This window comes from Protopterus annectens, chromosome 8.part0 (genome assembly GCF_019279795.1).
Source record: "Protopterus annectens isolate FY-2018-M chromosome 8.part0, PAN1.0, whole genome shotgun sequence".
Classification (NCBI taxonomy): domain Eukaryota; kingdom Metazoa; phylum Chordata; order Ceratodontiformes; family Protopteridae; genus Protopterus; species Protopterus annectens.
Genome location: NC_056741.1, coordinates 446,653,371 through 446,680,242, shown reverse-complemented (window position 1 = coordinate 446,680,242; position 26,872 = coordinate 446,653,371). Strand labels below are relative to the sequence as shown.

Sequence of the window (26,872 nt, the reverse complement as noted above, 5' to 3'; positions counted from 1 at the left end):
CATTTGTAAAGGTTTCTGCATCTTGGGCAGCGTTATCCTTTAGCCTAGCGGCTGTGAAACTTACCACCTCTGTCTTAAGTAAGGTGAAGTTTCCTAAAGTTTTTCACTGTGGTTTCCTTGGTTGGGGGTGGTGGTGGGGTGTGGACATCCAGAGTGATTAGCTTATGGTCTGATCTAACCAATGATGGGTTGACCTCTGGTGCGGAACACCTGTCTCCCATGTTGGTGATGACCAGGTCCAATATGTTTTCACCTCTGGTAGGGGAGTTTACCAGGTGATGCAAGGCATTTGAGTTGATAAACTCCAAGAAGCACTGGGCCTGGAAGTTTGTACTCTAGTAGTTTTCCCAGTTAATGGTAGGATAATTGAAATTGCCCAATATCAGGGTGTTCGGTAGGAACTTCATGTTTTCCAGTGTCTCCAGAAAGGCGGAGTGGTGGTCCTGGGTCACGGAGGGTGATCTGTAGCAGGCCACAATTTACAATGCAGCTTTGCCCAATATTGGTTGCACATGGATGATCTCACAGGTATCATGCTGCGCCACTAACCTGGAGGTGTAGGTATCCTTGATGAATATGGATATACCCCCTCCTTTTGTGTTTTGGTCTGTGTTCTGTGGCTGAAAGGTGTGGTATGAGTTGCAGCCCGGTAGTGCTGGAACGCTCTCTGGAGCCTTGAACCAGGTTTCAGTTACTGCACAGATGTTGACGTTCTCTATACTGAGGATTGCTTCGAGTGCGTGCATTTTGAGATTTATACTCCTGGCATTGAGTAGCATAACCCTCGTTTTTTTATTTGTGCTGTTTACAGAGGTGGGTTTGACTTTTGAGCCTTGCCTAAAAAAGGCACTATGGGGGCAGCAAGAGCCTTTGCCAGTATTCGAAAGCCTAGGGGTGACAGGTGCAAGTAGTCATTTGCAAAGCAACACGGCTTGTCAAACATATCTTCCCAGGCTGACAGACACTGGATCCCCCTTGAATGACACCAGAAGCTTAGCCAATTGTTGAAATTGATCATTTTTTTCTTTATACTGAGGTATCATTCTTGGTTAGGACAGGATGCTACTCAGGGTTAGGGTCATATCCGCCTGGGCTACATGGTCAGAGAGCTCTTCCATGTCTCTTTTCATGTAGTCCAGGGAGATACATCTCAGGTCATTCACACCAACATGAACAATGACAGAGTCATATTTGTACTTGTTCTGGAGTGACCTGAGTGCTTGTGTTATGTGGCGGATTCTGTGTTATGTGGTGGATTCTGGCTCCCGACAGGCAGCTAACAGTAAACTTCTCCTTGTCCAGCCTAGTGAGTGGGACGTCAGTGTGCCTGACTCTAGAGTCACCTGTTAATAGTGTGTTAGGTATGTTATTTCGCCTTAAGAGCCGTGAATGCACGGCACATTGATTTTATGTTTTATGTGTTGTCTGATTTGTGACTGGAGGTGCAGGTTTTTTGGGTGTCTGCCTTGGAGGTCTATGATGCTTTTGCAGGTTTTTATTTAGAGCCTCAGAGTATGATTTTGTGTATTTATGTGTATTTTTTGCCAGTGCTGGTTTAGTAGGTCTATGTGAGGCTGAAGGTGTGGCACAACTGTTAACCTTCTCCTCGTAAATGTCTGTTCCAGTCTTGGGTGGATAGAGCTTTGCCTCCAGTTTGGCTATATAATTGCATCTCTCGCATATAGTGTTTTGTGGTAGGAGGAGAGGGTTGTCTGTGTACATGAGGCGGTTGTAACATTGCCTCAGGATACCCAGGTTCACTAGCTGGACTGGAGAGAATACATGAAGTTGCCCTTTGGTCATGCCTAAATAGTAAGGTGAGCTGCTTAGTTACTTGGTTTGTGAGGAGTGAATAAAGAGCCTTTCCCTGCTGGGCAATCAAGTGTCGGTGTATATTACTGCTTGCTATTCGGTCTGAGTAAGTGCTGGACTGTAGGATGCTTTTTTGAGTGCTTAGATTGAGCGTTAGACTGAGTTTCAAGGGAAAAAATGAAGAGGAGACACATAGTATAGCTGGGAGTAATTTAACCCTCACTAACTGGCGCCGCCCGGCACAAAAGACCGTGCAAAAGTGTTTTTTATAGTAGGGAAATAAGAGATAGAAATGAGCCCAAAATGGCCAATAAACTACTAACTTCTGGGCTGGAACCACTACTCTAGCGACAGATGCTGCTCAAAGCTTCCCTCTCTCACAGGTGAACAGAGAAACTTCCCTCTATCCAAGTACAGTATCAACAACTCAAACTTACAACAGCCCTGAATTCAGCACTAGCCTGAAACTGGACTATACTAGCTTAGAATGGCAGGAAACAAGGAATTTTTGTATTTTTTTGAAAAGATAAGGCAAAAACAGTAAAAAATACACTTTAAAACAGCTTTAAACGACTACAAGTGATCAGAAAAAGCAATCACAATTCATGTGTAGCCTAGAACAGTTAAACAAATTCTTTAAACAAAAATGACTTTTTAAAAGTGCAGGCAGTCAAAGTAGAATATGTGAAAAAGAAAACTTTTATTTAACAAACGTTTTTCTTGCTTTTAACGTATCGGGTGATTTATCCAGTCTCATCAAGCCTCCGGAAGGCTTGATAAGACTGGATAAATCACCCGATACGTTAAAAGCAAGAAAAACTTATTTAACATCAAACACTAGTGGACACCCCTGTTGTAGGCCTTCAGCCTGGTTTATGTTGACCCTGGAAGCCTTGCTTGACCACTGCTTGCAGGTGATTATGGCAACCAGTGTTTTTTACTGTGGGCTTACTGTTTCACTGGGGATGCGTTTACAGTCACTGATTGTACCCCCATTGTCATTTCCTTAGTAGAAGGAAGTCCTGTACTATCAAGCCATTTGCCAGACAGAAGTCTTGAGTGGCCTCTCCATCTGTATTCTTACTGCCCCACCCATGTGGACCCACGCAGTCCTCATATCCTATTCTGTCTATCCTGATATGTGCATTCAGGTCAGCTATTATCAACACCAATTCCTGCTGTCCTGCTTTATAAAACATGTCATTGCAAAGAATGTCTTCCTCTCATGTCATCCTCTGTTTCTCAACTTTCTTCTTGGACAGCTGTTATTTGTGGGTCCCCTGATTTTCATTGAAATTATTTGTTCACATCTGCTCCAAGTGTGTTACAAACCTATAAAGAGGGCTGTTACAACTGCAAAATTCAGTTTCTTGTATTTTATTACATTAACTAAAACACTGACTAATTATATAAAAAATAGTTACATAATTTTAAGTTTGTGGTAAGAGAAGCAGGAGTCAACTGGTTTTGCATGTTAATTATTCAATAACTGCTGCAGTCATCCTTGGCTTTCTGTTAAATGTTTCTGATCTTGGACATACTGGATTAAACAATGGGTGCCAGCAGAGGTGAAAATGGTCATAACTACCTTGATGAGGTGCTAAGTGCATTGGTTTCTGGCTTGCTATTGACTTTCATTTCATTGAATAAGCTGTTAAAAATGTCTTATGCATTTCAATGAATGTAATTATCTGAATGTGTTAACCAGTGTAATCTATTCATGCATTCATTACAAAGTAGAAAAATCAGATATTGTCTATGTGCATCATGTGGACACACAAGTCTTGGCTTAATTTTTTGGGGTGGGTATGCTGTTTTATGAAATATGTGTTGCGCTCTACAGAATTCTGCTTAGTTGTGGAACTCACAGTCATAAGGGAAGGTTGGACAAGAGGTTAGTGCAGCATTTCTTATTAAATTAGTAGTTTGGTTTTTTTACGAATTTTACTATTTCTGGCTGGTGACAGTGGGATTATAAATGACTGTCACTGTTTGCTATAGGTGACTTGAATTTTGGAGTTAGTTTTGCAGATAATGGCAATATTCTGCTAGTTAAGCTGTTCTTTAAAGTCTGTGTAAGCCATCTGGAGAAGCAATTAACTTGGGGAGAGGGCTGTTCGAAGAATTAATGGGACTTGTTTAGACAATTGTAGATTTCAGGTAAGTGAACATTTCTATGTTTGGGAGATTCAGATTTAAACTGTGTGCTATTCATGACATAGGTTCACAGGTTCATACTAGGATATCTGCCCTAGGGCATTTATAAGCCTAGCCAGAGTGTGTTTGGCTTTCGCCACCCATTTTAAATTAATTTTGCTATGCCCTTTTTCGAGGTTAGTATACTGTGCCTCTGTCTAACAGTGACACAGAAGTGATACCCGGGGTAAACCTACGATCTCCCATCCACTCATCAAGATTCCTCTTGAAGAGAGTCAATGAGGGACTCTGCCTAACCTGGACTGGGATTTTATTCCAGAGTGAAGGGAGCTTCTGGGTTATGAATCTGTCCCTCCAGCATGTCCTATTTATTTCAGTGCTGAGGTTCAAGTCTCTCGAGCACGTAGCTCGATGGGATTTGGATTTTCTGAGGTGCAGCATGTCCATTAATTCTGGATTGGACATGGCTTTATACGTCAGGCACAGATCGCCTCTGAGCAGGTGGTATGCCACTGAGTAGAGCTGGAGTTTCTTTAACCGGGCAGCATATGGCATCTGTTTGAGCCCTTTGATCCTCTTGATGAGGTACTTTTGGGAGAGGCACGATGACCTCCCCTGATCTAGATGTGAATCCCTTCATGATTAGGTGGGCTATATAAAATGTTTTTCTAACCACTTTGGCCACGTGGTTGTCAAATGAGAGATTGCTATCAACTTGGGTCCCTAGGTCCCTAATTACTTCTTCTGTACTTAATGGATTACCACCTATGTGGTAATTTGTGGGCACTTTGTTTTTGCCAAAGGGGATGACTATACACTTTTTGAAAGGGGATGACTATACACTTTTTGGCGTTTAGCTTGAGGCCATGGCTCTGGCACCAGTTGTCTGTTTCTATGAGGCCCTTTCGGAGGATGCTTGTGTCGGCTGGAGAGTTGATTATGGCGCCCAGTTTGCAGTCATCTGCGAACCTGGTCAGCCACAGTCCTTCCATGTTGGCCTGTACCTCCAAGAAATATATACGAACAAGAGAGGTCCCAGGACTGAGCCTTGTGGGATGCCACTTGTAACTGGTTTGGAGTCTGACATGGCTCCAGCAATTCTAACCATGTGGGTTCTGTCCTTGAGCCAGTTTGCAACCCATCTAGTGACATAGGGGTTTATATTTAAGCTGGTGAGCTTATCTATAATGCCCGAGTGGGGTATTGTATCGAAGGCTTTTGTGAGGTCCAGGTAGGCTGTGTGGACCACCTTCCCCTCGTCAATGGCCTTAGTGACTGTTTCAAAGAAATCAACCGGGTTTAAGAGGCAGGATCTGCCCTTCACAAAGTCGAACTGGGTAGGATCCAGTGTCTGTAGGTCCCCAATATCTTTATTTATGAGGTCCATGATGATCCTTTCCATAGTTTTGCAGACCAAGCTAGTCAGACTTATGGGGCGATAGTTTCCAGGATCCGCTGAGGCACCACCTTTGTGGAGAGAGACCACTGTTGCTGTACACCACTCTTTGGGTACATATCCTGTAGTAAGGCTGAGATTGAACAGTACTTTTATGTTTGGGTTTAGCTCTTCTTGGAGTTCATGTAGGACGCAGCCTGGGACACTGTCTGGTCCCCATTGATGCTGTGTTTTTTGCTTTGGAGAGTGCGGCTCTTACCTGAGCATCTGAGATGTCAGGGGGGCAGCACTCTGCTGGGATAGATATTTGCCCTTTTGGTGGTGGTGGTGGGGGGGGAGTTTGCACTGAACCTGTCAGCTAGGATGTTGGCAATGTCTGTGGGTTCGGTGTATTTTTTGTCATTTTGGAATAATTCTGAGCATATCTGGGAATTCCCACCCAGGTTCCTAACATAACTAAAGAAAGCCTCGTGATTATCCTTAGTGTCCTGTGCAATTTTTCTCTCGAAGCTGGCCTTAGTCGATTTTATGAGTGCCCGTAGTTTTTTGCTAATACTGATCAGAGATGCCTTCCCATTTTGAGATTTTGCTCTATCATGTAGTAGCTTCCTCCTTCTATTGTATAGTTTGTTTATGGCTGGGATCCACCAAACAGGACATCTGCCTTTGGAGGATTGGGTATTGGTTTTATTTGGGATCCCATGATCCATGCATTCCCGTGGGTGTTCATACAATGCATTTATAAAGGATTCTGAGGTCTGGGCCGTATTTTCCACAGCCCGGGGGCTTTAAAGGATTCCACCTCAGTTTTGAGGAGTGTGAAATTTGCTTTAGAGAAGTTTTTCACTGTGGTTTTCTGGGCAGGGGGTGGGGTCTGGATGTGAATATCCAGTGAGATTAGTTTATGGTCTGATCTTACCAGTGAGGGATACACTTCTGGTCTGGAGCATAGAGTCCCCATGTTGGTGATGATCAGGTCCAGTATGTTTTCCCCTCTTGTGGGAGTGGTAACAAGTTGTTCCAAAGCATTTGAGTTTATAAATTCTAGGAACCTTTGGGCTAGGGTGTTGGAGCTAGAGTAATGCTCCCAGTCTATGTTTGGGTAGTTGAAGTCGCCCAATATAATGGTGTTTGAAAAGACCTTCGTATTTTCCAGTGTTCTCAGGAAGGCAGAGTGGGGTTCTTGGGTTTGGGAGGGTGGTCTGTAGCAGGCTATAAACTGGAAGGCAGTTTTACCCACTGTTAGTTGCACATGGATGGTCTCTGATGCTTCGTGCTGTGCCACCAACCTGGAGGTGTGGGTATCTTCGACGAATATTCATACTCCCCCTCCTTTTGTGGTTCGGTCCAAGTTTTGGGGCCGAAAAGCATGGTAAGAGGTATAACCTGGTAGTGCTGGGGTGCTCTCGGGAGCCTTGAACCAGGTTTCTGTTACTGCACAGATATCGATGTTCTCCATGCTAAGGAGAGTTACTAGTGCGTGCATCCTGAGGTTTAGACCTCTGGCGTTGAGTACCATTACTCTTAGTTTCTTATCCCTTGTGATACCTATGGAGGTGGGTTTGTCTTTTGAGCCTTGCCTAAAAAAGGCACTATGGGGGTAGCAAGAGCCTTTGCCAATATCTGAAAGCACAGGGGTGACAGGTGCAAGCCGTCCCTAGCGAAGCATCGTGGCTTGTCGAGCATGTCATCCCAGGCTGACAGGCATTGGATCCCCTTTGAATGACACCAATACTTAAGCCAATTGTTGAAATTGATCATCTTGTCTTCATATTGTGTCATCATTCTTGGTGAGGGTAAGATGCTACTCAAGGTCAGGGTCATACCGACCTGGGCCACATGCTCAGTCTCATGTTTGGTTTCATTAGTGGAGAAATTTAAGTGGGTAGTATGTGATGTACTTGTTTCCATGTTGCATGGTTTATATAGTGTAAAGCTTTGCATTATAGGTTTAATTCTTTACGTGTTGCTAGTTTTCCTGCACTATAAGTGCAGTAATTTCACTGTGTGTGTTAATGAAGGAGTGTTATCTCCATTGCTAACTGGCTATTTTTCAACTGATTGCTTGGTGGTATGGTTTTCTAGGAGGTTTACCATGTTATTTTTGCTTTGCTGTGCTCTGCAGGGTTTTAGCCCTACTGAGAAGATACATTCATTTTTGAAGGTTAGTGTGGCTTATTAGTTATGTATTTTATACAATATTATTTGTCTTTTCCTTTTGTGGATAGTGACAATAAGTTCAGAGTTAGTTTAGGTAGAGAAAGCAGAGTTGTCACTTTACCTCCTGGTGCTGTATGTGAAAGTGATTATGACCATGTTTTATTGCTCAGATACTGGGTAGGTTTTCCTGCTGGCTCAAAGGAAAGAATGGTGCACTTCACACAAGAACATGGATGGCTCCAGTCAAACATTCTGGTACATGCTTACAAGCCTGGTGAAGGATGCTACAGGTTAGTTGTACGTTTTTATGGAGTAGGTTATTTAAATTGTCTTTCATTATTTACGTCAAGTCGTGAATTTGGAGTATATGTTGTAGGAAGAAATGAGTATGAATGATGCATTCAGTTCATGGTTGTGCCATGTTTGGTGCATAACTAGTAGATTCATAGGATTATACTAGACTAATGACCAACAGAGTCTTTACAAGTCCAAAATCATGTATAACTTTTAAATATTACCCTAAAGTCATGTTAGTAGGAGAACAACCGGGTTTTGATAATGGATTTCCTAAAAACTAAGTATGAAACTGTAATGTCTGACATTATGCAATGACTGTAGTCTTCAGTGAGTTATCAGAAAACCAAAACATTTTATAAGGAGAAGGGTAATAATATGAGGCAAAATCAGGGACAGTTGAGCATTATGAAGTAGTTATTGACCAGTAATACTGCTTACATATTTTTTCAGTCTGATTTTTCTTGTGCTGTGGATGGCCAATTATTTCCACAGATTTGATTATCTGGGTGTCATTTTTTTCTTGGATTACAGTTGGTTAGTTTTTGCAATCACAATTTGTATACCGTATTGTATTATATTAGTGGGGTGTAGGCAGAGGAAACATTTGTAAGGACAAGGTCAAACATGATATTTGTTTACTGACTTCTACCAGGAAAGTCTAACTGGATAGGTGTCCATTTTCTTCTAGATAAAGTTAGGAAGTGAGTGTAAAGGGCGAGTCAGGAGGTGTGAGGTATGATTAGGAACTTGTTCATATTTAGGAATATCATTATCCTGAGATTGGGCAAAAGCCGAAACAGATTTTGGCTAAGAACTATTTCTGAATGGTTTTGAAGGACTGGAGGGAGGGTACTGATCTGATGCACATATGTAAGGAGTCCCAGGCCTTAGCAACATGGTATAAATATAGCTCATGGCCTGCAGATTTGATGGCGTAATTGAAGTGTATTAACCCACCACCGAATCCGCGCAGGTATGGGCGTGCCCGCCATGATTGACATGCGGGAGGACGGGATTAACAATGGCAATGTGCCGTGATTGACATCATTTTTTTCTCTGGACAGGTTACTTTGTTAAAGCTGGGATGACCGTAAACTTTCACAAATACATTTCACTAAAATTCAGTATCTGCCAAGAGGCACAGCATGGAAGGAAGTTTCTGTAAGACAGAAATAGGGAGCACCGGCAAGTAAACATGTAAAGTGATTTGATTACTAGGAACGTCTGTTTTCCTCACTGTTCCACAACGTCAGTGTTAAGAATTTAACATGCTAAATAGTACTAACTGGTATTAAATGAAAAAGAGAAAAATGTTTAAATTTAACACATTTGGACCATCATATGAGCTTCCAAGTTGAAGTTATTAATAAATTGTATGTAAGTGTTCCACCTTTTGCCCATTTTGTTGCACATTATTGGAGGCAGTGTTCCACATTTTGGGAGTGGAAGGTTGAGCGCTATATGCTCAAACTGAAAGCATCTGTTTTCTTCTATTGCTGGCCGGAATTCATTCTGACAGTGCAACATGTTGTGTGGGGGTGAGTTTTTGTGGAGTGCTCTCCTGTTTTCCCATTTCATAAAGATACGTACTGGGCAATGAATAAATGAGTAGCAAGGTTGTAGACAGGCATACTATTTGTACTCTACTGAGCGCGCTTTTCTGAACCTTGTTTAGAAAATTGTGTCTTTCGCAGGACATGATGTGCGTGTTACTGGCAAAAGTCTTGCTTATAGAGAGATTTGGTAATCTAAAACAACATCATTAGTAAGTATAAAAGGGACAGTTGAAAATGACATGCATTACTAAGTTTTGGAGGGCATTATTATTACTATATTGGTTTCATTGTTTTCGCATCTTTTTGTGCAATTTGTGTTTCGCATATCGCAAATATTACCTTGTGTTATGGTGGCATCTTTCAATCAAACGGTGGGCGGTGCAGTCAAAATGCTCGCAGGCGGGGTTTGGGCGGGGCTTGCTACTGCGCATCTGGTGGGTTAATACACTTCAATTACGCCGATTTGATAAGGTTGTGGACAGAGAAGGTTTTCCTCACTGAATCATAATGATGGAGTACAAACATAGTTATGTAAAACATTATTTATTGCTAGCCACGCAGATGATTGCAGGCTAATGTTGTAGGTCGGTAGAAGCTCTGTATACATTAGTTGATGAGTTACTTCAAATCAATTTAGGCTTTCAGTGCCATACAGAAGTGGGTTCTGAAAGGGGCATTTGCTGATAATTTAGCCACTCTATTACACTATTGATCAAATTTTGCTTTTTATGCTGCCTGGAAGTTAATAGGAATGAGTGCTCCATAAACTACTCACAGGAGGTGTTAAGTAGTGGAGAGTGTAGATTTAGTTGCGTCAGTGAGAGTTTTTGGATCTGTAAAGCATTGCAAGTTTTTGGTGAGTTTGTTAGGCATTTTTGTATGTGCATGTGAAATGTAAGATTATAAGCTCATAGGTAAGGTAAGTACTAGGCCAGCTGCTCTTGCAGGTCATTTGATCTAGTTAATTTCCATTTTTGTGTTTGAAATAATCTATCCCACTCGGTTATAGATTGGCTTTACCTGTCTCATGGTTGATAATTACATATGATCCCTAATGAGAATAACTGGGATCATACCATAGATAATGTGAGTGGGCCCACACCTAGCATAAAGCATTTAGGAGCTGCATCTGCCCATTTGTAGTGCATGGGGCAGTTTTGGGGTAAAATATCTGATCTGGAGTAGGGACTTCATTTGTCAGCAACCTTTGGGTCTTGGATCCGATATCAGATCAGAGACGGCAACTTATTATACAGCTATGGATCCGAGCTCCTAGCTCCTCCCCTCACCCATAATCCCCTGCCAACCCCAAATGACCTCAGATCTAGTTTGCCGCTCTTAGGTGTGACAGCTGGATATTGAGCTCCTGGCATTTTTCAGATAACTGACTTTGTTCTGGTCAAATTAGTGTAATTTTTCATTGTTTAAACAGTGTGTGTGTTAGGTTTCCCTTTTTTTTGTTAATTCTTAAATTTTTAGAGTTAACCCTCCCCTCGTTGGTCGTTAGTGTGTGAGTGTGTGTTGCTTGCGTTTGGGGCCTAGTGTGCTTGTGTAGTTTTATTTAGTTTGGGTTATGTCAGAGGCCCCAAAACCAATCTTCTCCACGTGCACAGTGTGTGGCCATAAGCTCTCTCCGGCAGATGGCCACACTCGGTGTGTTCCGTGCCTTGGGGTTGAACACCTGTCCTCGGGATATCCCATTTGTGCAGTGTTCAAACCCAGGGCACTGAAGGAGCGGAGGTCGAAGCTGATCCTGGCAGGACTTCTGCCCCCGGATTCGGCTTCGGCCTCCGCTACTCCCGTGGCACCTCCTCAGCCTGTGGTGGTGGCCACTCCCTCCACGGCTTCCAGGTCTCCTCCTCGGCTCCGATCACCTTGCTTCTCCCCAGGACCCGAGGAGGAGGAGACCAGATCTCCGTCAAGGTCATCGAGGCGGCATTCCAGGCCTGCCTCGGTGGCCTCGTCGAGATCCACCTGCAGCCTGTCTGATGCAGACTTGGACCGGATGATGAGAAGGTTCATCCAGGCCCAGCTGCAGATGGGAGTGCTCTTGCCTCCCCCCCCCCCCTTCGGGGGGGAGCTCGACACCCTTTTTTGCTTCGATAGTTCCTTCTCCAACCCGCTTCCCGGGTTCGGAGCGCTCGGAGCCTTGCAGCATTGGAGCCGGGGGTGGGTCGGCGCCGACAATACTGGGTACTTCGGATCCGACCCTGCCCTCGAGTCTGTCGGTTCCATCGTCGGATCCAACCTCTCGGAGCCGTGGGCCGAGCTTCGGATCCGAGGGATTCAGTGTGCCTTCGGCTCCGTCCAGGTCGGAGCACACTGGTCCCTCAGATCAGACAGTCTCGGCGCCGGTTCCGATCCATTCATCGGATCCAAGTGGGAGTCGGCTTTCGGAGCCCAGGGAGACCGGCTCCCCCTCTGCCTTCGATGTAGTGGAGAGGGCTCTGTCGAGAGCATCCAGACCCCCGGCCCTTGTCTCAGCTCCACCCTGCACTCCCTCTCTGCTGGGTCAGGCTTCCATCACCCGGCCACAGGGACAGCCTGCTTCGATGTCCCAGGTTGTTCCATTGGAACAGGATATTGCTGGTGAGACCTCCTCGGACAGCCCCCCCCCCCCGAGGAAGTGCCTCACAAGTATAAGTGTAAGAGGAGGCACGTGGACTCCCCCGAGTCCTTAACAGAAGACATGGACTTGGATGAAGGGGAAGGCTCCCCAAGGTCACCCCCTGAGGATGTCTCCTTTGGAGACATCATGGAAATACTCAGGATCAGGGGGGGGTGGTCTGCTCCCAAGGCTTCCTCCGATGAGTCCGTGTTTCTGGAGGCATTCGAAGCAGGCCTGTCTACCTCTTGGGTGTCCCCTCCGGCTGACCCCCTGGTGGACCTTATTACCACCAGGGCGTGGAAGGAGCCGGACACTGTGGAGCCAGTCCCTAAACGCCCGGATAGGAATTTGAGCCCCCCCACAGACCGGTCCCACTGGAGCAAGGGTCCCCCCGTAGATGCCATGTTGATGGTGGCAGCCACTAAGAGGGAACTAGCTCAGGAGAGCCCCTCGGTCCATCCACTGCACAAGGAGTCCCGCTCGATGGATCGCTTTGGGAAGCGGGTATTTAGTTCAGCGACATTCTCAGTAAGGTCCCTGAACTACATGGCACATGTCATCAGGATGCAGCGAGATCTTATTAAAGAATATGCTGCTTCCCCCCCAGAGTCCATGTCGGTGGAGGACAAGCAGTTGTACTCCACTCATATGGCCCCTCTAAGATCTATTTCCAATACCTCTATGCGGCTGTTGTCCCATGCCACTGAGGGAGCCGCTAGAGCTAGTGGAGCGGGCCTAGTTATGAGACGCCAGGCCTGGCTCCGACAGTGTGACTTCGCGGAGCCCTTTAAGGCATCCTTTGCAAATGCCCCCTTTGATGGTTCTGCCTTGTTTGGCAAGACCGTTTGCGAGACACTTGTCCAGAGTGAGAAGGACAGGAAGACGTTGTCTGCCATCGGAGTCCGCTTTTCTGCTCCCCAGAGGTCCTTCTCCAAGAACCAAAAGGGACAGAAGAAGATGTGGTTCCGGAAATCGCAACATTCCCAACCTGCTCCCGACAACCAGTCCTTCCGTGGCAGAGGAGGACGCCGCCCTAGAGGCAGAGGGGCCCCGAGAAACTTTGGGTCCAGAGAATCTTTCTCTGATCGGCCCACGCAACAGCTCTGAAGGGTTGCCCGACTACTCCACTCTGGAGGCAGTCGGGGGCGCTTCTCAAGGCATCTGGCGGCATGGGAGTCCATCACGTCAGACCGCTGGGTGCTTTGGATCATATCCAGAGGTTACAAAATCCCAATGCAACATGTCCCCAGACTCAGGAACCTCCCCGATGTACCACCCGGTCAGAGGGAGGCTGCAGCCGCAGAAATCCAGCAGCTGCTAGAAAAAAAGAGCCATCCAACCCATCCCCCCAGACCAGCTCGGATTAGGGTTTTACTCCAGGTTCTTTCTGGTGCCAAAAAAGATGGGGGACTTGAGACCAATTCTAGACCTTTCCCTCTTGAACCTGTCGGTAACCAAGGAAAACGTCCGAATGGTCACTCTTCAATCCATTCTCCCCCTCTTGTGGGAGAATGACTGGATGTGCTCAATAGACCTCAAGGATGCGTACTACCACATTTTAATGGACAGACGATCCAGGAGGTTCCTCCGCTTCCAGCTGGGAGCCAGCCACTATCAGTTCAGGGTCCTTCCCTTTGGCCTCACCACAGCCCCCAGGGTGTTCACCAAAGTTTTAGCAGTGATAGCGGCCCACCTGAGACTCCAGGGAATGCAGGTCTTCCCGTACCTGGACGACTGGCTCCTGACCGCCCCATCAAGGCATCTACTCTGCTCAGCCAGAGACTTTTTTCTCCGCCTAGCCCCCCAGTTAGGCATCACGATCAATACGGACAAATCCTCCCTTGCTCCGACACAAGTGATAGAGTTCATAGGGGCCAGATTGGATACGAAAATTCTGCGAGCCTACCTCACTTCGGAACGACTACAGAATCTGAGACTTCATGTGCGGGCCATCCTCCAATCAGAAGCTCCACCGGCGGAATTGGTCCTGAGGGCGCTGGGTTCCATGGCAGCGGCAATAACCCTTCTTCCATGTGCTCGTCTAAATATGAGGGTACTGCAGTGGAACCTACAACTACAATGGTCCTTTCAGCTTCTTCCCCTCAATCACCCTATCTCTATCAGCAAAGCTTGCAGGAGGGCCCTGTTATGGTGGCTCCAGTCCCCAAACCTCCAAACAGGCCGACCCTTCTGCGCTCCACCTCCTCTCATCATGGTGACCACGGACGCTTCTCGCCTCGGGTGGGGGGGGGGGGCATTGCTCAGGCAGAACAGTCCAAGGCACGTGGAACGACACAGAGACCTCCCTGCATATCAATGTTCTGGAGATGAGGGCGGTGCTGTTAGTGTTGCAAGCACTTCAGAACCTTCTCCCCGTAGGAACTATTGCGATACAGACTGACAACATGTCAGTTGTCTGGTACATCAACAAACAGGGGGGAACCAGGTCTTACCCTCTCTGTCGGGTGGCCATGAGGGAGTGGGAATGGGCGATCTCCACCAACCGCTTTCTGATCGCAACGCACATTCCGGGACGGGCCAACATTCTGGCGGACAAACTCAGCCGCACCATTCTTTCCCCTTACAAGTGGTCTCAACTCCCGAGTAGCGAAGCGGATATTTGCAAAATGGGGGCAACCCTGCTGTGATCTCTTTGCCTCTCCCTCAATTACGAAATGCGACAGCTTCTTCGCTCTGATTCCCCAGGGGAAGCCCCGAGAGACACTCTAGTGCAGGCTTGGCCACCCGGTCTACTTTATGCCTATCCTCCTCTACCCCGGATGCTAAAACTCTTACAGAAAGCCTCTCGGTTGGGGAGCAGAATGATCCTTATTGCCCCATTCTGGCCTCGGCAACTTGGTTTCCTTTCCTGTGGTCTCACTTGGTGAATCCTCCCTGGATTCTGGATCCCAGCCCGGATCTAATATCCCATCCATCAGGTTTACTGACCCCGAATCTGGACAACCTGAAGCTGACAGCTTGGCTGCTCCAGTTCCACAGGACTCCCGGCATCTCTTCACCAGTCAAAGCCATCTTTGTGGCAGCGCATAAACCTTCCACCAGGAAAGTTTACCGCAGTAAATGGAGGTGCTTTTCCGTCTGGGCGGATCATCAAAATTTGGACCCCTTCACTGTTTTGTTAACGTCCGTGTTGGACTTCCTCACCGGACTTTTTCAGCAATGGGCTAGCTGTTCGACAGTCAAGGTACAATTGGCAGCCATCTCCCATTACCATGTGGGACATGAGACAGGTCCTTTGATGTCAGCTAAACTATGTAAAACCTTCCTCAAGGGTACTTTTCTGCTCAGGCCCCCTATCAAAGAAGCCGTACCCCCTTGGGATCTATCACTAGTTCTTCAAGCCTTGACTGCTTCTCCCTTTGAACCAGCTGCCTCGGCCGAACTTAAATATCTGTCTTGGAAAACAGCATTCCTGGTAGCCATCACTTCAGCGAAAAGAGTTTCGGAACTTCAAGCTCTTTCCGTGAAACCCCCTTACTTGGTTTTTCATCAGGATAGAGTGTACCTCAGGACCAATCCCTCTTTCCTACCCAAGGTGGCCTCAGAAACCAATCTCAATCAGTCCATCAACCTACCAGTTTTCTTTCCTAATTATCAAAATAAAGGAGAGCACAAGCTGCATTCTTTAGATGTGCACAGGCAGCTGCGTTTCTATATTCATAGGACTGCTGGTCACAGACAATCCAATCAGCTGTTCATTTCCTTTGCCAAATTCAAATTCAGTTTGGGTAAAGCCATTTCGAAGGTCACCTTATCACGCTGGATTTCCCAATGTATTCTTCTAGCTTATGAAGCTTCTGGGAGGTCCACACCTCAGGGAGTCCGTGCACATTCCACTCGCTCCATATCTACTTCTGCTGCCTTTAGATCTAGAGTTCCCTTGGATGATATTTGCTCGGCAGCCACTTCGGCCTCATCTCATACCTTTATCAACCACTACAAACTGGACGTCATTTCCAGAGGGAGAGCATCCTTTGGCTCTGCGGTGCTCCGGAACATCCTTCCATGATGGCCGCCCAAGATTCAGGTAGCTGGGGACTCTGTCCCAAAGGTTGCTGACAAATGAAGTCCCTACTCCAGATTAAGAAGTTATGTACTCACCATAACGTTCCTTCTGAGTAGGTGGCTTCATTTGTCTGCAACCATCCCCCCTCCTTCCCCCTGGCCTTCAGAAGAGTTAGTTTTGTTTGTATTATCCTGCTTTTTCCTGTTGGGATACCTTTCCAGGTATATGTAGAAGGGAAAACTTGATCTGAGGTCATTTGGGGTTGGCAGGGGATTATGGGTGAGGGGAGGAGCTAGGCGCTCGGATCCATAGCTGTATAATAAGTTGCCGGCTCGGATCCGATATCGGATCCAAGACCCAAAGGTTGCAGACAAATGAAGCCACCTACTCAGATGGAACGTTATGGTGAGTACATAACTTCTTATTTTCCATCCATATGTCTAAGTTGCAGTTGGAAATGTACAGGGATGAACTTTGTTTTATGTGGATGGGGAATCTGTTCCACATGAGCAGTATCATCTGTGAAGTATGCCTGTCCAAACTGTTCTATTAATGTTTCAGAAGAGGTTTAGATGCCTAAGCAAAGTATTTGTGATGTCATTTGACTTAGTGATGTGCAGTAAATCCATTAGTAATAGGTCCGAGGTTGCCTTGTATGCCAGACACAGGTCACATCTTCGGAATCTATAGGTTACCAAGTATATTGACAGGGGTTTCAGTCAGTCCATGAAGGACCTGTTGTTTAGGCCTTGTATCCTTACAGTAAGGTATCTTTGTGGGAGCTCCAATTGTTGTACGTGTCTGAACAGATACATGCCAAAGGGGGGATTATGTGCAATAATTGGCCCAAGTGAAAACTGAGTACAGGGAGTCACTGACATCTCTAGATCTAGGCACAATCCCGTTGTTTGTTTATAATCTGTGCAATAGAGAAGAACTTTCTTACAACAGACACGTGTTGATCAAAAGTTAAGTCACTGTCCACATAAGTTCCCAAACCCTGAACAACTGGGCAAATGTCTTAGGGGCATGTTGTCAGTGTGGTAGTTCCCAGCGGTAGATCACTTCATAAAAGATACATTAATGCATTTTTTAGTATTTAATTTTAGGCTGTTGTTTTGACTCCACTTATTTATTTGAGACCAATCTCCCTGCAGGCTGGCCAAATCATTTGAAGATTCAGTGAGTGTTCCTAGCCTACAGTAATCTGCAAACTTAGAGGTCATCATCCACTTTTATCATTAATAATTAGTATTATGATCATTATTATTATTATTATTCAGTATTACTTACAATCATCCACTATCCTTCATTATATGGTAGGGGGTGGTGTTTAGGTGCTTCACAACACAGTACTACCACAGACAAGCGAGCTGGTCTATCATGAAATTGGCACTTCTATCAGTCAGTATTTCCTTTGGGAAACCTACACTGCTGAAAATCTCTAACAAAGCATTTGCCACCTTTTCGGCGTCAATGGAGGACAGAGCCACTGCCTCAGTGTACCTGATAGCGTAATCTACTGCCACTAGGATATACTTTTTCCCTGTGGAACTTGGGGTACTCAGTGTCCCCACAATATCCATAGCTACCCTCTGAAATGGCTCCTTAGTCACAGGCAAAGACATCAAAAGAGCTTTCACCTTGCCTCCTGCCTTGCGTACCTTTTGGCACTGCTCACAGGTCCTGCAGTACCCTGTTACATCTCTGGAAATCCCAGGACAATAGAAGTTCTGCATAAAACATCTCTTTGTACGTTTTATGCCTATATGACCTATATTACCTGACTCGAAAGTAAATAGTATGACATTGCATAAATGTAATGTAGATGCACTCCATACAGCTACCTAGAATGTAGTCACACAAGCATGTCTTTGCCCAAGTAATCTGACCATTAAGGTGTATCTTATTTAAAGAGAAGCTTGTTGCTAATCAGACTTCTACCTTTTCTTACATTCCACTATAACTGATTTTGGTTATTATATGTATTTCTGGATTCTAACATGTTCTTGTTTCACAACTTTCATGTGTATGCAAGTCACTGTAAGAAAAAAAAAAAACCTCTATGGATCATAGGAAGTTACTTAGCTAATGGCCAAAGAACCTTTTTAAGCCTAGCCATTCATGCACCAATTTTTATAATTATCAGTGTCGTAGGACTAGAACAACTTTGGTATATGCCTGTGCCTTAGGGCATCTGTAAGCTTCTCCTGTCCGTAAAGTCCACAGGTGACAAGCCATGCCTGAATTTACAGTTTCCCTTCTACAGATCCAAATTGCATTTGAATGGGATTAGGGAACAGCTGTGTTTGGCATGAATGGGAAGGGTGTTCCACCAAAGGGGTAGTCTTTTAGAGGCATATCTATCTGTTCCTCCAACATGTCTTGCTTATGTCACAGATGAAGTTTAGATCCTTAGATCATGTAATTCCAATGCTGTTTGTTTGTTGAATGTATAGGATTAATCAGGACTGGATGGGAGAATGCCTTGTAGGGTAGGCATAGATGACCTCTCAGTAGCCTGTAAGAGACTCGGGACAGGGCTTTGATGCGGTCCACATAGGACATGTTATTTACACCCTGTATTCTTTTAGTGAGTAACTTGTGTGGCCAGTCTAGCTGTTGGTAGATGCTAAAGGATGCATTGTACTCTATTATTGGTCTAATGAGAGCTGAGTATAGTGAGGCTATGATCTCCTTAGATCTGGATGCCTTGCCCTTACTTATAAGTTGCACAATGTAGAAGAACTTTCTCACCACTGTGGCACATAGGTTCATAGATTAGTAGTAGCATGGTTTGGTTCTCAGCTGGAGCGAACTTCAAGTGAACTTTAAACACATGCAGGTAGGTGCGTGAGTGTGTGTGTGCATTCTGTGAAGGTTGGGTGCCAGGGTTCTATTCCCAGACATGGCAAGTGTGGATGTTTGTGTAGAGAGCAATGCTTTTGAGGCCATTCACAGTCACTACACCTTCCATTGCCCTTCTTTGGCAAGCCTGCTGATGTCATTCACATTGAAATACACCTTTGGGGAAAGAGTAGCCCAGTAATCTCCGTGGTGCATGCTATAACTGCATAATGCTGTAGTGTGATGTACTAGTTAGGTAGGAGTTCCAATCCCAGACACAGCAACTGTGAGATGTGGTGTGTGTGTGTCTGTTTGTCATTCGTATCCTCTGTGGAGGTGGCTGTGAGTGTGTAACAAATGGACTCATTGTGGAGCGGGTTTAGCAAATTTCTTATATGGTGGGCCTATTATATGTCACAATGTCCACCTTACAAGGATAACTGATGTCAAACAGCAGAGAGGCTGTGGTTGACCATCCATACCCCTACATTTGATATAAAGGGCTGATGAACAATTTAGGCAACCCTTGTATTACCCAGAGAACACTCTCAACCCATGTCTCATACACAAACGCACTTGGCTAGGCAACAACCACTTTGTTGGTACTTCCCTGCATATTTTCCACAGACAGTAACCATGGTGTGACTGCAGAAGGCATGGCACCCTGTCCCATCACTACAGTAGGCACATAATTGCATACATTACTCCTTCACCATGTTCCCCACTGGACGCCTGCACAATTGTAGTGCTATCAAATGTAACCCACAAAGGACATACCATGCCTTAAACACATGCTCTGTAGGGACAGATGCCACTGACACCAGGGAATATCTGTATCATGCTGTCAATGTAGGTGCAGGGTCAACCTGGTGTCCATTGCCAGTTCACACCACATAGGACCAGGAATGGCACATCTGACGATAACAATCTGTGTATACAACATGCCCCAGACACCCCAGGTACACTTCCACATGTGGGACGTGTGCACATCCCAGAGACTGTTCATGTCATGGACTACAGAACACATACATGGCAAGCATTGCACAGCACTGGCTACCCACAATAGTAACCCAGATGACTGGACGGTGAATACAATACCCACCTGTGTGGGCTACTCCAGATACTACATCCCTGAGCCACACTGCAGACATTTTCATGTGGCCTGATGCCAAGGTATACCCTTTACCTAGCCTTGTACAGCCTTCTGGCACAGTCAACCACTATACACCTGTGAAGCAATGCACCCATGCATGTCCAGTACTGGCAACCTGCATCTGTGTGTGTGAAGTATAATGATTTCGACCCCATTCACACTCACTACACCTCCCATTGGCCTACTGAAGCATGCCTTCTGATGACACCTTGACATACCCTTTGCCCATATATCATCCTGATGCATGTGATACCTGCGTATTACTGTATTGTGGCAAACTAGCTACTTAGGAAGTCTAATCCTGACCATGTCAACTGTGTTAATGTGTGATCATCTATCTTAGAACTGCAAAAGCATAGTCTGAGGATTGCAGTCAGTACATGGTGACAGCCATGAGAGTTACTGACTTCATATCCCACACAACAAACCCTGTTACAACAGTAAATGTATGAGGGTATCACAGCAACATTGTTTCATAGGTAGGTACTAGGCTACTGGCCCTAGGGCCTATATAAGCCTAGCCAAACGGTACCCTGGCTTTCGCCACCCAAGAAAATTATTTTCCTGTGCCCTTGTCGAGCAAAGCCACAGAAGTGATCCCCAGGGTCAATTTCCTATCTCCCATCCAATCATCAAGATTTTTCTTGAAGAGTGCTAATGAAGAGCTTTGTTTGATATAGATAGTTTGTTCCAGAGTATGGGACGTCTCTGGGACAGGAATCTATCCCTCCATCATGTTCTATTTATTGTGGTGACAAGGTTTTGGTCCCTCGAGCATGTAGCTTGGAGGGATTGAGATATCTTAAGGTGGAGCATGTCCAACAGCTCTGGGTTTGACATAGCTTTATATGTTAGGCAGAGATCGCCTCTGAGTAGGCGATATGCGATGAAGTAAAGCTGGATTTTTTTGAGATGGTCTGCATAGGGCATCTGTTTGAGACCAAAAATCCTCTTTGTGAGGTAATTCTGCAGCCTTTCCAGTTGTAGTTATCTTGTGAGGTACATACCAAAAGGGGCACTGTACTCTATAATGGGCCTAATGAGTGATGAGTAGAGGGGAACAATGACCTCTTTTTTCCTGGATGAGAAACCTTTTGTGATGAGGTGTGCCACGTAGATGGATTTTCTGACTACTGTGGCGATGTGATTATCAAAGGAGAGACTATTGTCCACCTGTGTCCCAAGGTCTCTTATCACACTTTCAGTGTTAAGTAGACTACCGCCTATGTGGTAGTTCATGGGTACAGAGTTTTTACCTAAAGGGATGACAATACAGTTTTTGGTATTGAGCTTGAGGCCGTGGCTTTGACATCAGGCATCTGTCTCAGTGAAGCCCTTTTGTAGGATGTCCGCTTCATTAGGAGTTTTGATTATGGCTCCTAGTTTGCAGTCATCTGCGAGTTGTTAGCCAAAGACCTTCTGTGTTAGCCTCTACTTCAGATGCCAAACAGGAGAGGACCCAGGACTGAAACCTGTGGTACTCCACTTGTCGCTGGTCTGAAGTTGGCTTTAGAGTCTGCTACTTTCACAGTGTGGGCTCTGTCAGTGAGCCAGTTGGCAACCCATCTTGTGACATACACTACTAAAAACTCCTGATGTCCACCATGGCAGTAAAACTTAATAGTGAAATCAAAACTTTAATAAAAAGAATAAGCAGTCCTCAGTCTTCCGATAAGTGCTTTCGACAAATAAGCCTTCCTCAGATCTGAGGAAGGCTTATTTGCCGAAAGCGCTTATCGGAAGACTGAGGACTGCTTATTTTATGTTATATTCTTTTTGTTGAAGTTTTGATTTCACTATTAAGTTTTACTGCCATGGTGGATATCAGGAGTTTTTAGTAGTGTTTGCCTTTTCTCTTCCTCACTGGTGTCCTTCACAGTGTAAGAAAGTTTTTTACCCATCTTGTGACATAGGTATTTATACCTAGTTTAGTGAGTTTATCTGTAATTCCAGAGTGGGAGATGGTGTCAAAAGCCTTGGCGAGATCTAGATAGGCTGTGTGAACCACCTTACCCTCATCTACGGCTTTGGCGACTGCTTCAAAGAAGTCTATCAGGTTTAGGACACATGATCTGCCGTTTACAAACCCGTACTGGGTAGGGTCCAGAGTTTGGAGATGACCAATGTCATTGTTTATAAGTTCCACGATGATACATTCCATAGCCTTGCAGATGTGGCTCGTCAGGCTAATGGGGTGGTAGTTCCTGGGGTCCATGGTGGCTCCCCCTTTGTGGAGTGGGATAACCATTGCTGTGCACCATTCAGTGGGCACAAACCCTGAGGTGAGGCTATGATTGAACATGGTACTTAGGTGGGGTGCCAGTTCGTTCTGTAGTTCATGTAGAATGCAGTCTGGAATGTTGTCAGGTCCCATGGATGCTGTGTTCTTGGCTTTGGAGAGTGTGTTTTTTACCTGTGCAGCCATGATTACAGGAACTTTGCATTCTTCCGGTATACAGATGGGCCTTTTTGGGGGTAAGAGAGGGGTAAAGTTAGCACTGAACCTATCTGCTAGGATGTTGGCAATATCAGTTGGTTCTGTATATTTAGTGCCATTGTGCTGTAACTCAGAGCAGATCTGAGTGTTGTCATTGAGATTCTTGACATAGCTATAGAATGCTTTGTGGTTGTCTTTAGAATCAGTGGCGATTTTGTTTTCATAACTAGCTTATGAAGGATCGCTTCTTACTGAGGTTGACCAGGGAGTTACTCCAGTCATGGGATTTTACTCTTTTATGCAACAGTTTCTTTATTCTGTTCTAGAGTATGTTTATGGCAGGGGACCACCAGATTGGCTTCCTTTTTTTGGAGGATAGCATCTTGGTTCCGTTAGGGATTGCATGATCCATGCCCTCATGTAAGTGCTTATAAAGTGCATTTGTACAGGATTCAGCAGTCATACCTCTACTGTCCGTCAGCATGGGTGTAGTGAAGTTTGCCACTTCTGTCTTAAGAAGTGTGAAGTTGGCTTAGAACACATTTTTTACTGTGGTTTCCCTAATGGTGGGTGGGATGTGGATGTCTAGGGTGATTAGCTTGTGGTCGGATCTGACCAACAAGGAATTGACCTCTGGCGTGGAACACTGGTTGCCCATGTTGGTAATGTTGGCTAATATTGGCCCAGTGTTTGTGGCTCCAGCCACAAGTCTGTCAACCTTTGTACATATGTCATGCAGTAAGAGGTGCATATGTTTTGTACACCTTTATTTATAGATATCGTACCTAATAAGCTAGTCAGATATCAGACTGCTAGACATGTTATGTATAGCAGGGGTTATTTGCGAGGACATAACCTGGGCATTCTGCGGTTGTGTATACAGTAGTGGGGTCTGTGTACTTATGGTGATTGTCAACAGTATGTGTATTGCCAATACGTACCTTGGCCTGTGTACAGACTGTAGTAGATGTCATTGTTCTTGGTCCTGTTCTGCCTGATGTTACATGCTGCTCCAGTGTATGGTACCCTATCGGCTCAGATGTTTGTGGGGCCAAACACACACGTGTCCCATACCACAGACAGGCATTGGACCACACTGTGTCATGACTCAGTTTATGTAGGGTAGTGTGCGAGTGGCACATAGGATGGTGTTTATCAGACAGTCTATATAGTGTCATATTAAGCTTGTGGCTGTGTTTACATTGGTTGTGGGTATGCACTTTCTCACAGGTGTCTGTTACTCTGTGCTGTGATATGCCTGTAGAGCCTGCTATATTTGCAGGTAGATGTATATTCCCCCATACAAAATGTAGGCCACTGTTGTGGCAGTCTGCCTGTAGTTTGCACAGTGCTTTGTTAGATGCCTATCAGCTTAGTGTAGTTACCCAGTGTGATGTTATGTCCAGATATTTGCAAGACGTACTGCTGCCAGGCCACCATAACTGTTGGTTATTACTTTAGTGAAGACTTCAGTTCTGAAACTCAAATTCAAATATTTCAGTAGTCGGCCGACCAACACTTGCAAAATGCTTCTGCTTCGGGCACCGCGCAGAAAGACTGAAGAAAATGGCGTTGGCAGCATGTTTTATACACCTGACGTCATGGAAGAGAAGACAGCAACCAACGCAGGACCCAAGACTTTGGAATTCAGGCTGACTGAGGGCAACCTGCCAGCAGATTACCCAAATGTAATGACTGCAACAGTGAAACACGAAGAACATCTGTTGTGTATTTCTGACAAAGCAGTGGGATTTTGTACAGATGTATGCCACTAACTACTGGGTAGTATGTGGCCATGTGACCTCTGCACCACTAGTTATTGTGTGTCAGGACAGATAGGCATGTGTGAATACATAAAACTGTGTGGGCAAATGTAGTCCAGTATTTACGTGATGTACCCATTTACATGGCTATTGACATCCACATTGTCAGGCTTGGTCCACATGTCTCGCACGAAGGGGATCTATGTATACCTCTGGACTGAGCAGAGAGTGCCAAACTGTCCACATATATTGGTCATATCTCTGCTGTAGTCCACAGGATCATTACTGTGCTATCAGTGGTACTGTACTATGATGTCCTTAAGATGTCTGTCAGTAACCGATGGCGTACCTGTCAATAGCAGATGTCCGCTCCCACACACGTGTTAAGACAAACCCTGTTACAGTAGCAACAGTCTAGATATATACCTGCAATACATACATGACATCCCCTTGCACTAAGAGGTTGAGGCTATTGTTGCAGAGGTAGGTCTCTACTCCATGTTCTGGACATATGGTAAACATATATATGTGTGTGCGTGCATGTATGTGTGTATATATACATATATATATGTAAATCCATATATAGGTTCATAGGTTGATACTAGGCTATCTGCCCTAGGGCATTTAAAGCCTAGCCAGAGTGTGTTTGGCTTTCGCCACCCTTTTAGATTAGTTGACTGTGCCTCTGTATAGTAGGTCACAGAAGATAGCCCTTTTAAGGTTAGTTTACTGTGCCTCTGTCTAGTAGAGACACAGAAGAGATCCCAGGGGTAAACCTACTATCGCCCATCCACTCGTCAAGATTTCTCTTGAAGAGGGTCATTGAGGGGCTCTGCCTAACATGGACTGGGATTTTGTTCCGGAGTGAGGGGAGCCTCTGGGATATGAATCTGTCCCTCCAGCATGTCCTATTTATTTCTGTGCTGAGGTTTAAGTACCTGGAGCATGTAGCTCTAAGGGATTTGGATTTCCTGAGGTGGAGCACGTTCATTAATTCTGGTTTGGACATGGCTTTATACGTCAGGCACAGATCGCCTCTGAATAGGCGGTAAGCAACTGAGTAGAGCTGGAGTTTCTTTAGCCTAACTGCGCAGGGCATCTGTTTGAGTCCCTTGATCCTCTTGGTGAGGTACTTTTGGGGTCTTTCCAGTTGCTGCAGGTGTCGGGTAAGGTACATCCCAAATGGGGCACTGTATTCAATTATGGGCCTGATGAGTAGAGGGGCACAATGACCTCTCTCGATCTAGATGTGAACCCTTTCGTGATAAGGTGGGCTATATAGAAGGTCTTTCTAACCAGTTTGGCAACGTGATTGTCAAAGGAGAGATTGCTATCTACTTGGGTCCCCAAATCCCTAATTACGTCTTCCGTACATAATGGATTACTACCTATGTGGTAATTTGTGGGCACTTTGTTTTTCCCAAAGGGGATGACTAAGCACTTTTTGGCATTTAGCTTTAGGCCATGGCTCTGGCACCAGTTATCCATCTGTGTGAGACCCTTTTGGAGGATGCTTGTGTCAGTCGGCGAGTCGATTATGGCACCCAGTTTGCAGTCATCTGCGAACTTAGTCAGTCATAGTCCTCCCATGTTAGCCTGTACCTCAGAGAAATATATACCGAACAAGAGAGGTCCCAGGACTGAGCCTTGTGGGACACCACTTGTAACTGGTTTAGAGTCTGACATGGCACCTGCATTTCTGACCATGTGGGTTCTATCATTTGCATTGTGACATAGGGGTTGATATTTAAGCTGGTGAGCTTATTTATGATGCCCGAGTAGGGTATTGTGTCAAAGGCTTTTGCGAGGTCCAGGTAGGCTGTGTGGACTACCTTCCCTTCATCTGTGGCCTTGGTGACTGTTTCAAAGTGGACCAGGTTCAAGAGGCAAGATCTGCCCTTAAAAAAAGCCAAATTGGGTAGGATCCAGTGTTTGGAGATTCCCAATGTCTTTGTTTATGAGTTCCATGATGATACGCTCCATAGCTTTGCAGACCAGGCTAGTCAGGCTTATAGGGCGATAGTTTCCGGCGTCCGTTGTGGAACCATCTTTGTGGAGTGGGACCAATGTTGCTGTACGCCATTCTTCTGGTACATATCCTGTAGTAAGGCTGAGATTGAACAGTGACTTTGTGAGGGTTCAGTTCTTCTTGGAGCTCGTGTAAGATGCAGCCCGGGACACCGTCTGGTCCCACTGATGCTGTTTTTTTTTGCTTTGGAGAGGGCAGCTCTCACCTGTGCATCTGTGATGTCAGGGAGGCTACACTTTGTTGGGATAGACATTTGCTCTTTTGGGGAGGGGAAGGGGGGAGAAGCTTGCACTGAACCTGTCTGCCAGGATGTTGGCAATGTCTGTGGGTTCAGTGCATTTTTTGTCAGAGCATATCTGGGAGTTGCCACCCAGATTCCTGACATAACTAAAGAAGGCCTTGTGATTATCTTTAGCGTCTTGTGCAATTTTTCTTTCGAAGCTGGCCTTAGATGATTTTATGAGGGATCGTAGTTTCTTGCTAGTATTGATCCGAGATGCCTTCCCAAGTTCACAGCTTCTGGCCATGAACACTCGGACTGTGCCTGCCAGGGGTTACATGGGCATGTCCAGTTATAGGCCTCGATGTGCTACTCTCCCCTGATGACATATGTCCGCTGGAACCAGGTCC

At 45.4% G+C, this 26,872-nt stretch overlaps 1 protein-coding gene across 1 annotated transcript in view; it reads right to left on the bottom strand.

The window, feature by feature from the left end:
* LOC122808866 (mothers against decapentaplegic homolog 4-like) overlaps nt 1–26,872 on the bottom strand; it is a gene marked incomplete in the record, with an annotated part of 2,707,603 nt that overhangs the window by 1,267,092 nt on the left and 1,413,639 nt on the right.